At 34.8% G+C, this 14,510-nt stretch overlaps 1 long non-coding RNA gene across 1 annotated transcript in view; it reads left to right on the forward strand.

Moving 5' to 3' along the window:
- LOC114350977 (uncharacterized) overlaps positions 1-14,510 on the forward strand; it is a 50,823-nt gene that overhangs the window by 25,869 nt on the left and 10,444 nt on the right. The window contains exon 2 of the long non-coding RNA XR_003655749.1: positions 12,273-12,452. This is a non-coding gene — a long non-coding RNA (uncharacterized LOC114350977). The remainder of the gene's footprint in view (positions 1-12,272; positions 12,453-14,510) is intronic.

Here is a 14,510-nt window from a genome sequence, read left to right on the forward strand (position 1 = left end):
TAATGAAGATAGAGATACTTTTATTTTGTGAAGGCTGATGTATGATAATGTAGCGTGAATTTTGTTTACTTTTTTTTAGGCTGAGAGAAGCTTTTAAGCTTTTAAAATACATTCTTTGTTATATTTTATTTGCTTTATTAGTGTTTGCTAAAGATTAGGTTAGTTTCAGTTGTATATTTTGACACTTTCCTCGTAGGCGAAAAGTTTTTTAGAATGTAATGAACCTGATTAATGTTTTTAGATTTTTTTAAATATAAGGACGTATTTCATTAAAGTTTCCATGAAATAGTTACCTTAGTGACACTGTAGTAGCTCTTTTTTAACAGACTTCAAAAAGGAGGAGGTTCTCAATTCGGTTGGTATTTTATTTAGGTAAGTCATTATTAACAAGTGTTTACCTACTCCAAATGAGGTTTAAACACAAATCTGAGAGCTGGGACGTCCCACTTCCCTTGAAACTAGCAACACTAAGCTTAACCCTGTGTACCCCGACCGTGACTGGGCTCCGCGGTCTCAGTTAACCCTCCCGTGCTGCTGGGATTGTCTTGGGAAAACTGCTCTGGGACCATTTGGGAAATGGGCATTGGATTTTAAACAGTAATGAGAATTATTTATGTCTAAGAGAGTATTTAGGCTATAATTTGTTGTTAAATAGCACTTATACATAAAATGTTGCTGTATAATCAGCTTGGTTGTTATTTGGCTGTGGACTAAAGGAAAAGGCTCAAAAATCACATAAATGCAAATACTTTGTGAACAAAAAAGCAAGATTTAAAAAACTTCTATTCGAATCATATCGGGCCAAACCTTAGTTGGTACGAGTTACCTTTAAGAATTTAATATGCTATGTAGATTGATGTAAGATAATGCTACATCATCCTACATATACATACATATACAAACGCCATATTAGTGTATGTCCATCAAATACTATGTCATCATAACATGTACTTCAGTTAATTAAAGATAAAATCACAATGCAGAGGATTTCTTACAAATATATTCCACACACGCAATATTTTTACATTGTATACATGATTATAATACTTGTAGTCATAGGAATACGCTTTAGAATGGTTTGTTGTTGTGTTGACCATCAGACCATGGGCATGGATAATTCGCTACGGCCAACATATGGCCAATGTTTTTTTGGCTAGCAAACTGTATAAGTTTTTGTGTGACATACATTTGTGCGAACAGCACGCATTTATTTGATATCTTGGCTATAATAGAGTTGTTTTTTTACATTAAATTGTGTTCGACCACGTGCTGTATTTTCTAATCGTCCAGTTAACCAAGACCTTTCATTTATATCAAACTGCGTGAAAAACAAAGGTCGCAAGAAATGGTTTGTAACTTTTTTTACTACAACCTTTTTGCGGAAATCGGGTATTTGGGGTTAACCTCACCACACGCGAAGATTACTCCGTATTTGCAGGTTAATTATTACAAAAACTAGCATCTTTGGTTAAATAAATCATCATCATCATCATTTCAGCCACAGGACGTCCACTGCTGAACATAGGCCTCCCCCCATGCTTTCCAGGTTAATCGATTAGTAGCGGCCTGCGTCCAGCGCTTCCCTGCTACCTTTATGATGTCGTTGGTCATTAAAAATAGTCGGTTAAATAAATAATTATTCGTAATACATATTATTTATTTTTAAATTATGTTTTCCTTTTGTATTTTTTTACTTTTTGTGACACTATTTTATTGCAGTGCGATGTTTAAAAGTATTATCGCAAAAATCTCTATTGATCACCCTCTTTTACAAGCACTCTGAAATCTAGAAATCTAGAATATAATCAAATAAACAAAGTATTTATGAAAGATAAAGATAAAAACTGCAACGAACAAAGGAACTTTATTGTATCGAACACGAGACCGGCAGGTGGACAGATTACGACCGCGTTGATACGGACTCCGACAGGGCTGTCCACTGTCAATCATCATCGAAAATCGCAAACATCAATCGAAAATTGAATCGATAGATTTTTACAAGTATCGATACTTGTAAAAAACAGTAGTATCCAAGTAGTGAGATAGCTTTAAAAAAAATTGTTAACAGTTACGTAAATTAAATATTTTTTGCAACAAAATAATTATCCACCATACAATGGTATGACCTTTCTCAAATGTTTGTTTTTTCTAAATCTTTGTATTTTTTTTTTAATTCTCCCGAGACAATGTTTATAAATCCTAGTCGCTTAACCAAAGTCAGTGTACTCGTAGTTTGTACCTATAAAAGGAGATTTTTTAGGGTTCCGTAGCCAAAATGGCAAAAACGGAACCCTTATAGTTTCGTCATGTCCGTCTGTCCGTCTGTCCGTCTGTCCGTCTGTCACAGCCGATTTACTCGGAAACTATAAGTACTACAGTGATGAAATTTGATGGGAATATGTGTTGTATGAACCGCTACAAAATTATGACACTAAATAGTAAAAAAAAGAATTGGGGGTGGGGCCCCCCATACATGTAACTGAGGGATGAAAATTTTTTTTCGATGTACATACCCGTGTGGGGTATCAATGGAAAGGTCTTTTAAAATGATATAAAGTTTTCTAAAAAACATTTTTCTTAAAGTGAACGGTTTTTGAGATATCAGCTCTCAAAGTCGTAAAAAGTATGTCCCCCCCCCTCTATTTTTATAACTACGGGGTATAAAATTCTAAAAAAAATAGAGGTGATGCATGCTAATTAACTCTTTCAACGATTTTTGGTTTGATCAAAGTATCTCTTATAGTTTTTGAGATAGGTTGATTAAATTGACATAATAAGTTTATTATATTTGCTGCTACGGAACCCTTTGTGCGCGAGCCCGACTCGCACTTGGCCGGTTTTTTTTTGCTATAATCGTCAAGTAAATTTTACTACATTTTTATGACACAATTTTAGCAATTTACCGCTATGCTATAATTAACAAACAAACGTAGTATTACAGCCATATAAAGACACGCAGAACTTAAAGGAATAAAATCTTACGACTCTCACACCCTTACAATACAATAAATTTCGACTCTCATTTATTTTGTCACATTTATGAATTCTACAGTTAACTTAAGACGTAACATATAAACGTAGTGTAACATAATCGGCGTGAAAATATAATTTCTTCATCCTGTTATCTTCTACAATTGAAGCGTGGCACCCCTGGACATCTGCTTAAAGACAGATGCAGGGGCACAAAGAAATCTTTGTCCATTGCTTTGGGTGCGAAACTGGGTATATTGGCAATGGACATGGCGCACAATTTTTGTTGAAGATGCCAAAAAAAACTACAAAAAATTAGAATGAATACTGTATTTTTACTTTTTTGATATCTTTAAAAATGACTGAAATATTCAAGCTCAAAGTGCGCTCTTCCGCTAGGAGCGATTTTCCGCGCGGATTTAGAAAATGTGACGTAGTAACATGAAAAGCTGCATGTAAGATATTATCTGTGTACAATGGTTAGAATGGTTAGTAGGGGAGCCGAAGCGAGGATTTCGGGACTTACTAAAGAGTGGCAGACTAACATACAAGGAAATACTTTGTACCTGGTAAATTACCTCTAAGTATGAATTTTTGATATAAAACGGCATTAGTTCTTATGCCTCTCACCCAAAAAATACCTCAATTAAGCCCAAATTTGAGACCACAGCCAAACTTTGAGTGACGATGGAAACTAGCCTAGATGGAGGTCACATGAAATTGAACTTCTGCTTCTTCATTGATAAAGACTTATCATTTACCATACCTTATCATTTTGTATTCTATTTTCAAGTCACTTTTTTTTCGCTTACTGTTAAACAAAACGTGGGATTTTTTAAAAATCTCAGGTCTTTTGAACGCACATCTGAACGATGTCTGGTTTTAATTTCTTCAGTTACTCCGTCACCATGGCGCTTGCAAAAGTGCCGAAATATTGGAAACTCAAAACTAAGGTACATGGTAGCAATCCCGTCAGTAATATAATAGGAAAATGTATTGAAAAATAAGTTAATCGCATATTACTTTATGTAACTAATTTTATTATTTATCATACTTATAACTAATCACTTCATTCAGAACTAGAAAATGATTCCACTTTTCTTCAATAGATGATCAAGATAAAGAGTTATTTATTTATTATAAATTGCTCTTCCACCATTTCAATTATTCTATCTTACATCTTACTTGATGAAATCTTTTTCAATTTTATTTATATGATCATAACATTTTCACCATTCCTCTGCACCAATTTGTGAGGTAGACCTGAAAGCCCCGATAAAGCAGCTATTATAAGAATAATATTTAAAAAAACCCTCCTTCTGATGCAGTTAGNACAGTTTCAACAAAATCCGTTGAGTGCTTTTTGCGTGAAAAAGTAACAAAACTGGGACACAGGAATCTTCCTAGTTCAGGTATCAACCCACCAACATTCTTACTTTTTGTTTTTCCTGATTGTTTGTTATCATAATATTATCTGTTATGTTGGTGAGAAATAAACATTACTTTACTTTATTTTAAACTTCCAGACATCCAAACTTTCGCATTTATAATAATAGTAGGATACAATTATGTAATGTAGAAACAAACAAGACAAAAAAAAAAGTTTACATCAGCAACGCGATTTTTTTTGTACTTCAGCATATTTAGGACACCCGGCAGCGTGTCCTGCCATGATTAAAGAAAAAAGAACTCGCAATTTAGCAGGTACATTAATTTAACTGTTTCACAACTCTAAATCTATTTAACTTACATTACATGAAATTTATCACATTTATCAAACCTTCTTAGCTTGTCTATGTCCCAAAAATTATAAAATGAAAAAAGTAGGTAGTTGTCAAAAACCTTTTTAAGGCGGATTTTTTTCAATAAGGCGGGCCCGCGCGGCTTTAAACGAGGTCACAAAATTCGGAAAGAACATGGCGAAATCTATTTATTCACCAATTTTCAAAAATTCCGGAAACCTTTCCAAGTAAAATTAACAAATAACTGGACTATTTACTCGTTATTGAGCACAGAGACACAAACTTGGTTATTTTTCCAGAAAATGTATATTTAAGTGCATAAATGTAAAAATGGCTTCATAGTGCACAAAATTGGCAATAGGTGGCATAATAATGGTTACTTTTATAGCGCCTAGTTTGAAAATTGTGATTGAACGATGAAAACTAACAACAGTTGTCAGTTAGGTAAAATTTTATTTTAGTTGGAAAAAGACAAAAAGTGGTAAATGGGTTAACGTGCGGGGGCTGCAAAATCATGTTGTGACGTCACGCGCGAATATTGGAAATTTTTGAAAATTTTAAAAAGCCCGTAAACTTCTCCAGGCTCTATCTTCGGTAATACTGGATGGATTGAGGTGAAATAAAAACTAGTGTAATGTGTGTGATCTAAACTTTAAATTAATTCATAATTTAACTTAATATTACAACTTATGCGTGTTGTCCATTTTGACAAAAAAAGTTAAGTTACTTGAAAAAGTTGCAGTTGGGTTCCGTACTCAGGATTGAATACAATTTAAGTTTATTTTAAGCGCTAAGCAAATAAAGCACATAATCCTTTTGACTTTTAATCGTTTAAACGTTTAGTGAGTGTCTGCTTGGATTTTTTTTACTGGTCCATTTATTGACCCGCGGCAGTGGTAGGGTTAATACGGAAACGAGTGGTAGGGTTAATAGTTTTAAAAAGCCAACTTGTAAAAATAAAATGAGTTTATTTATGACTTTACCGACAAACAAGAAACTTGTCAGTTTGACCTGTATAATATGCTCAATTTGGCTGAACCGATTTTGATGCGGTTTTCCAGAAAAGTACTTTTTACCATCTAATTCCATAACTACGATTAAAAACACAAAAGATAATGTCACAATTTTTTTTTCTTTCATGAAATACATAGATTTTCCAAAAGTAAAATCACTTTTTGACAAATTAGCGTCAAGGTTCCGTCTGCCACGGCGGGACCCTAAACCCTCAACAGATGCTTGTCTATGGAACACGACTCGAGCAAATAGAATGTGAAAGCCGTACCGTTGTCTGTGCAGTAACGCGAATAGCTGGTGTTCGGTTACCATTTGAAGAACTAATGTTCAACACGATTGTGGGGTTTGCTTCTTTGGATCTTGTTTTTAAGGCCAACTAAATATTGGGGCTTTAAGAAAATCCATTCATATATTGACAAAATATTATAATTAGGTACCAAATTATCTCGAAATTTTTTCGGAAGTACACCTTATGATTTTAATTTTATCCATACATCGATTTCCATTAACTGTTAAAATTTGAAATCATTTCAAAATTGCTTCGATTCATCCCTAAAATTATGTAACGCTCGCTAATAATAGCTTTACATTTCAGTATTATAAACTCTAAAATGACAAAATTCTTGTAATTTTAATATTGAAAACAATCCCAAATACAATGTTATTTTTACCCGATTGCGCCAGAAGGATTTTGGAAGGAAGGGTTATGTTTTTTTAACCAATCTCTTGAACACTTCTGTCAGTGAAAACTGCACGTAAATCAAAATATACTATTAAAAGCTTTTACATTCCCCTCCTAATAACAATAAGTATTATTTCTTGCCCAAATAGGGTGGATTAATGAAAATAATTATTATTTTCGCAGCTGTTCAGATAATAAACCGACTCATAATCACAAGTTAGTAGCCATATTAATTTAACAACTCGTAAAGTACATAAAGTTACATAAAATATTCTAAGTTATTACCTAGGATTTTAGTAATTCGCATGTTGTACACCTAAATACTGTTTATTATTGGATTTGTAAACCAATAAAATTATTGCACGTAAAACTGGTAAGTAGTAACTGTCTCATAATGATTGAATGGATGGATAAACATAGAACCAAATATATAAAAGCTTTGATTCCCAATCAATGGTCTTATGTGAAAACATTGTTTTATTTTACCACAAGGGGGAAAATCGCGGGGGGCGTCTTGGAAACTGATGATCAGGCTGAAAGTGGAATAGTCCAGCGGAAACAGGCTTCCAGCGTTCCTTGGATCTCGAGTCGGCCAGTCCGACCTCTTCACCATTCTACTATTGCCCCCTTGAATGAAAAAAATATAGCCCTTCTGGCGCAGTCGGGTAAAAATAATGCATTTATGTACTGTGTAGGTACTTTGTGTATCATAAAATTCATGCATTTATTTACCACTGCCTACTTGTGTACCATAAAATTTAGAGTAGCGTTTCTACAGCCTTGGCTATAGCGTAATTAATTGTACGGTTCACCAAAGCCTACTCACAATGATTAATGTGCGCCGACATGTTTACATTACTGTACAGCACGTCAAGCTACACTTGGATCTTATGTGATTGGGATAAGAGTGATTTTGGCGATTTTGCTATGTACAGTTTATGTGCGGTCGACTGTACTAGAGTAGATGGAACTCATTCATTTATTCCAAGCGAATGTTAGTTTCATGGAGTTTTGTGCATCTTTTAGTATCTATGTATCTTCGGTATGTAGTAGATTACTAATTCTAAAAAATGTAGTAAGAAAAATAAATAGAAATATTATCACACATAGGCAGGTTTTTAAGAAGGCCCAGTTATAAAAAAATGATCCAGGTGTTGTCAGGTGATCAAGAAACAAATTACAAAAAAAATACGTTAATTCCTCATTTCTACCAGTAGTTCTTTACACTTCAACAAAACATCTTGTGGAAAGTCTTTTTTAACATTGATAGTCCCTTATTGATTTTTTAATTCCTCCTCTTTTTTTTTAAAGTCGCTGAGAAATAGTAAAAAATGTTCACCCTTTACTTTTGCTTTTTCACAAAACAAATTGCAACGTCGTAAACTGCATGGCATATTGAAATCCAATGCCACCTTAAGTACTCAACTCTTAAATCAAAATCTGCTTGGACATTTCCTGCGCGTGCGCACGCATACTACACTTCAACTTTCACTTACTATAATCATAATGCTGTCTACATTGTAAAGCATGCTTCCTACTGCACTTCTGGTTTGCAGGGCACTCGATTTTGCATCCAAGCAATTTCGTAATTAGTGTGAATTTTGCATAAATAGCGCGATTATACGATGTCGAACATACAATTTTATGCGTAAATAATTGAGTTGAGCAGTGAAAGGGTTAGAATTGCTGTTGTTTGTGGGTGGGATTGTAAAAGGTTTATAAATACTATAAAATTACTAGCTGTAGTTGGTGTCGGAAATGCTTAGATCTATTTCTAAAACTTACACCGATTATGCAAATTTCTAACTCTCAGTTGCAACTGTTGTAGTAAGACTTTACTTTACTTTAGTTTCTTCTTTTTCTTCTTTTAAGGTGATGACAATTTCTTTACCTTACCTCTCGTAGCAAAAAATCAACTCTAAAATTCCGCATTGCATAAATTCTCATTTACACATTAAACTTGCATAAAGAAGAAAAAATAATGTTTAAAAATAAATATTATTTTTCTGATAAAATAATCTAAATCCATTACCGATTCCAAATTCAAAAGCGTGCAATGTTTACTAAGCACTAATCGCTGCACAGTGGTACATATTTCACTGTCCCCACGGGGTCATTCGGTGCATTATTGAATTTCATCTGCCATTTCTGGGAATGGACCACATGGGGCCGGGGCGTTCGGATTAATTTGGATTTGCCCCATTGTGCGGACTTGAGCAATAGCAAAATTTGGATTAAGTATGGCCAATATTAATCGGCGCAATAAAAATAGGGATTGATTATGTCCCCAAAAATTGATATAAACACGTGGGCAAATAGAAGTGACGACATCTGCGCGATAAGTAATATTACATTTTGAAAAAGATTAATTTGCAAAAGTATCAAATACCTACTGTCCTCTTCTCTTTTTAATCTTTGGGACATTCCACAATTAAGAAGTTAAAAAATAAAGATTGTTCCAAAATTCTAAATAACTCATTTCAATGAGTAGGTACCAGTTGCTACCACTTGCGAGTGTAAAAGTTCTACTGATCATAAATGTTTAAAATTGATCTTTTTTAATTACTTAATACAACGTAAGCTTGTGATTTATATCCTTAAATACCAATAATTATTATTCATAAACTCGTAAAAAGCCCCGTAAACAAATAAGGCAATTTCAGCGCCGTAATCCCACGTGTTTTTCGCAAAAAATATCGATAATCCGAAAAGTTTTTTAATTTAAAAGTTCGGGCCGGACTGCGGGAGGTCAATTCGTTCAAAATTGTTCAAATTGTTCAAAATAAACATGTACCGTTTACTTAGGACGGCATTATGAACGTTTAGAATGAGCTTGTACAACCAACAATGTCCCTGGGCAACGAAAACATGTTCAAAGATGGACGTCGAAATGTTAAGGGTCATTACAGAGCTACATGGTAATGAAACCAAAGGAATATTAAAAATGTGTTTGCTTTTTCGTATTGTATTTGCCTTTTTATACATTTTCTGTATGCCAACATTTATAATGGAGTGGCCTGGTAAATTCTGGCATACAAAAAATAATTAAAGGGTCTTAATTAAAGCTCATTCGCAACAGCATCAACCCTAACAATATTATAAATGTGAATGTTTTTTATTCTTTCACGCTTAAACCCAGAAATTCTGTGTAGAGATTCTTCTTCTCAGCACTGGTCCATTATTGTCCCGAAGCAGTGGTAGGGTTAATACTGGGACGTGTAAAGGTGCTTTTTAAAAGCCTACTTGCAAAGATAAATGAGGTTTATGAGTCTTTTTATGAGACCCAGGAAAACACATTGAATAGTTTTACCGGTTTGGAGATTTGTACGAGTACATTCAAATTCATGCGAGCGAAATCGCGGGCAAAAGCTAGTAAATAATAATCAGATGAGCTGTTGACAGTATAAAATACTAAAGTCTTCTAAAAACCTGTCAGTTATTCGAATGAGCTCGTAAATGAAAGCCAAAGGTGAAATGTATTTATCAACATAGGTACGAGTTCTAAACCGTTATTACACAGAATTCTTGAAGCGTTATATTTTGTGTACGATTCGTATTTTGTATTTGTACCTACAGAATTCGCAACGAAATTTTGCTTTTCACAAAAATTTGAATCCAAATTCTTTTCATTTCTGAAAATGTGCTCCGCATAGTTGGATACAAAATGGGACACAATATAGAAATATCTTGCTTTCCTTGGCGAAACCTTGTGAATGCAGGAATATGGTCGCGATATTTTTCATATTTCCCGAGCTGAGGGTGTAGCGGAATCGAATAGGGTATTAAGGCGATTCTGCACTTTATCGTTCGTCTTCTTTGACGTGTGTAGTTCTATGATATCATTTTTAGTAAAAATACAAGAAAAATGTCGCAAAATTTAATATTGAGTACGTGAAAACGTAAAACATTTATGTACAGTTACAGTTTACGGCACGGGATATCAAGCTTGATATTTTTTTACAGCATAAATAATGCGCTTTCGACTGTATTGTTTGATTTCGATGTAATTATTTCTATTAAAACTCTATTGATCAATATGAATAAATAAAATCCATGCCAAAGGCTGCTGTAGCGACTTACCCAAAAAAATTCGTCTTTTAAAAGAAAATGATTGCTCCTAGCATTATCTTAATAAATTTAATCAACCAAAATCCACAAGCAGCCTTTCCAAACATTTCCAGATACTGTTTTAAATCTCAAAATCCACGTACAAGTCTGTTGATAAAAGTATCTTCGTAATCCGTTACAAGCTTTGTGAGGAATTTCGTCAAAGTATTCGCTAAGTTCAGACTTGAGCTTGAGTTTCGCCGGGTTAAGTTTCACACTCACTTGTTCAAAGAACACACAAGCACAGAGACGTGCCGTGTTTGTAACTGAAGATTTGTAATTAAGAAGTGCCTACGAGTTCTCCTTTAAGAATTTCCTGTCTATGTGAGAATCCGTTAAATTATTTTTGTAACCCTTAAAATCAAAATATCATAGTTCATACGATAGCCTTAATTAATGCTCTATTGCTCTGCAGTTTATTATCAAACAAACTACCTACCTATCATAAGAAACTGAAATAAACATAAATGTATGCTGATTGTTAAAAAATCTGTGTTTAACTTTGTAACTATTGAAAAAAAAAATTCTCCCTTTACTTGGAACCCATCATTTTTTTTATTGGAACATACGACTCGAAATGCTCTGGGGCCAGGAGTGTCCAGGATGCCCCGCCGTGATAAAATCTTATCGATGATTTTAGACGACAAACGTATTGGCATATCACGTAAAATCGATAAAACGGCGTGATAAACGCTTATCGCAGCGCGCATCGGCCTACAGGAGTGTTCAGAATGTCCCGCAGGCTTTTATTAAAATACTTAAACTGGCAACCCCAGCCGTATAAACTCTGATACAAGTTTTGCTTTGTTACAAAGTAACAAACGAGTGTGTTTGGAGACGTTGGAGGAATCCCGAATTAACGCACATGTTCTAACATTCTTTGGGTTCAAAGAGAAGTTGCTTAATTTTACATGATCAGAGAAAAAGGACTGTTATAAATTCAAATGAAAATAATTAGCCGATTTTTAAGTTATTAAATACAATGTTTTTTGTATTAGGTCCTGTATTCTGAATCGATGGCCAAGTAAAAATCTTAAATCAAGCCTGAGATTGGTCTTAATACGTTGAATAAAATAGCCATAAACTTAATATCTTTCCTAGAGATCTCATGAATGCAGTTTTTAGAATTGTTCATAATATTATGTACTTTATGGTCCTGTTTTTCAACCGACTGAATGTGTCTTTATCTTTCTCAAACCGTATAAAAACCGAAGATAGCAAATAAACGAAAATGAAACTATGCCACAGAATAAGTAATGACTATGCATTTCAATGGCCGTTTTAAGAAGTTACCTACTTTAAAAATATATATTTTGTAAATAGTCCAGTCACTTTAAACTCAGTAGGCACAAAAGCTCCCGGATCTCTGCCGTCCCTTGTCCTTGGTCTACCACAGACTACAGCCTGTCTCAGACCTCAGTACAGATTTATTAACTGGATTCCGACATTCTCACATTAAAAACGATTTCCGAATGACTTTGCGAATAAAATTGCAAATGAATTATTCACAGTCTCGGTCGAAGGCCGTGAAATATCCATCGCACGGTTTAGTGCTGGTTTTTGTTCTAGATTTTCTAAGAATAGGCAAAGATTTAGGCAAAAAATGGCGCGCAGAATGGGATTGTTAACGAATTTTCTGCTTTTTGGAAAACAATTTGGCGTGTATCTACATTAATTTAATTGAAATGTAAATGGCTGATTATGATAATTTTATTATTCAATGTTTATTATTCAATGTTTATTTTTCATTGTTACAGATCTATGTGAAGTGAAAACGAGTGAAGTGGTCAATTCTGTGGTGGAAAATGTGCTAGTGAAAGATGTCGCCACGGTGGCGCTGCGGGCGGGTCACGTGACATTTAAAATACAAAATGGCGGACACTAGTCCCGCCACCTCGATAATAGAGGGCACTGTCAAGTTCAGAGATGGGAAAAAGGTGAGTTCACTGAAATGTATCTATTAGAAATAATTTTGTCATTGTGAAAATATTTTAACACACTAGCGGCCGCCCGCGACTTCTTACGCGTGGATCCCGTTTTACCACCTTAGGGGTGGAGTTTCGTAAAATTCTTTCTTAGCGGATGCCTACGTCATAACATTTACCTGCATGCCAAATTTCAGCCCGATCCGTCCAGTGGTTTGGGCTGTGCGTTGATAGATCACTATGTCAGTCAGTCAGTCAGTCACCTTTGAGTTTTATATATTTAGATATCATTAAAAAGAAGCTGAGTGCTGACAGAGGTGACTGAGTTTCTTCCGTCACTTTCTCGTTCGTTCGTATCAGTCAAATGACTAATTCCACTGCTGGACAAAGGACCCCCTTCTCACTCAGCGCGATATGTTGTCCTGAAGTAACTGTAGGGCAAGTTAACGCCCGTATTCAAAAACATTACTATGAGGTCTCACAGTGCGCTTGGACGCACAGGGTGACATACTGTCTCTATTCAACGCTGTGCGTTCAATTTTCTGCTTCCACTTAAGCAAGCATCGTTTGTGTATAGGGGCGTATGACTTGTGTTAGCACCCAGAAAAAAAAGCCTAGATCCTACTTTATTATGTAAAGAATTCTTGGTCGTTGCAACTTGATACACTTAAGTATTTGTTTCAATTTACGTCACACCAACTGAAATTAGATAAATTATACGGAGTGTGTACTTCGTATATTGTTTGCCTATCACATCGATAACTGATAGGGTATCCATTATCAACTTGATAACCGATATTGAGGAATGTGTCGCCATATCGATAACGTTCAAATGATAGTGATGTGACAGTGATACGTCTGTGAACGATGATAATCTGTTATAAGTAAAATAATAAAAAATACTGACAGAATTGGAGACTCCGTCTCGGCAAACGTGGCGTAGGACGACCCTGTTCGATGGACCGATGACCTCAGTAATAGGAGTGGCGGTTGCCTTAAAAAGCCTGATGATGTTCATGTCATAAATCACTTGATCTATTCAACCAAAACAACAAATGAAATCATGAAAGTTAAAAGTCAACTTTACAAAAAAAATGCGTTGAATGGCACTTAAACATTTTAACTCCTTGATTTTAACTGCGCAGATTAAAGTAAATGTATTTTTAGTCACGTAGGTACCTAAAAGCAACGTACTTATTTAATAATGATATTGTAACGATAAAGAAGAAAACAAGGAAAAACGTAACAACTTTGCATAATAAACTTACATAATTGCTTACAAAAACACAAAAATATGTTGTGTTTATTAGATGTTACATTAGATAATTTTACTTGTCGGTAAAGTAACAGCACTACCAGCTCAAGATTGCCTACTTGTGTAAAAGCACGTACCGGTAGTACTTCTGAGAATGTTTTGTAACGGAAAAATGCACTTCATTTTGTAGTTATAACGATTATTATTTCTTGTAAAATTAGCAGACTGAAGACCGTAATTTCCAGCTGTAGGGCACTTTCTAGTGCAAGGAGTGTTATTATTTTTCTTTTTAATCTAGGTCATAATAATATATTGGAAACTAGATTTTGCCTGTGGCTTCACCCGCATTGGTTACGGTTCATTACAGAAAGTCTATATCGTGCGGCCCCGATCAAGAACGCGTTCTATAAAAGCAAAATTATTAATGTTTATATCCGTAATAGTTTAATATTTTATTTTACTTTCTCAATAAAATGGCAATATAATTTGTGACGTTACTTGTTTTTAAATGACAGATAAGCTTTATTTAAACCTTTTTAAGATAGAGATTAGCAAGCTAAAGTGGCAATAGGCACCAGCACGCAGAAAACTGACGGCGGTTGGAACTGTAGTTCTAGAGAGGAAGCCGGCAAACGCAGTGTAGGACGTCCACCCACAAGGTGGACAGACGTCCAGATAACTTCATAAAAGTAGCAGGAAGGTGCTGGACGCAGGCCGCAACCAACCGGCCAATCTGGAAATCATTAGGAGAGGCATTGAACGTCCTGTGACTGAAATGATGATGATCATAAGATTGATATGATAGATCGTGTCAT

This window comes from Ostrinia furnacalis, unplaced genomic scaffold, assembly GCF_004193835.3.
Source record: "Ostrinia furnacalis isolate ACB-3 unplaced genomic scaffold, ASM419383v2 OfSCF0077, whole genome shotgun sequence".
In the NCBI taxonomy this organism is placed as follows: Eukaryota; Metazoa; Arthropoda; class Insecta; order Lepidoptera; family Crambidae; genus Ostrinia; species Ostrinia furnacalis.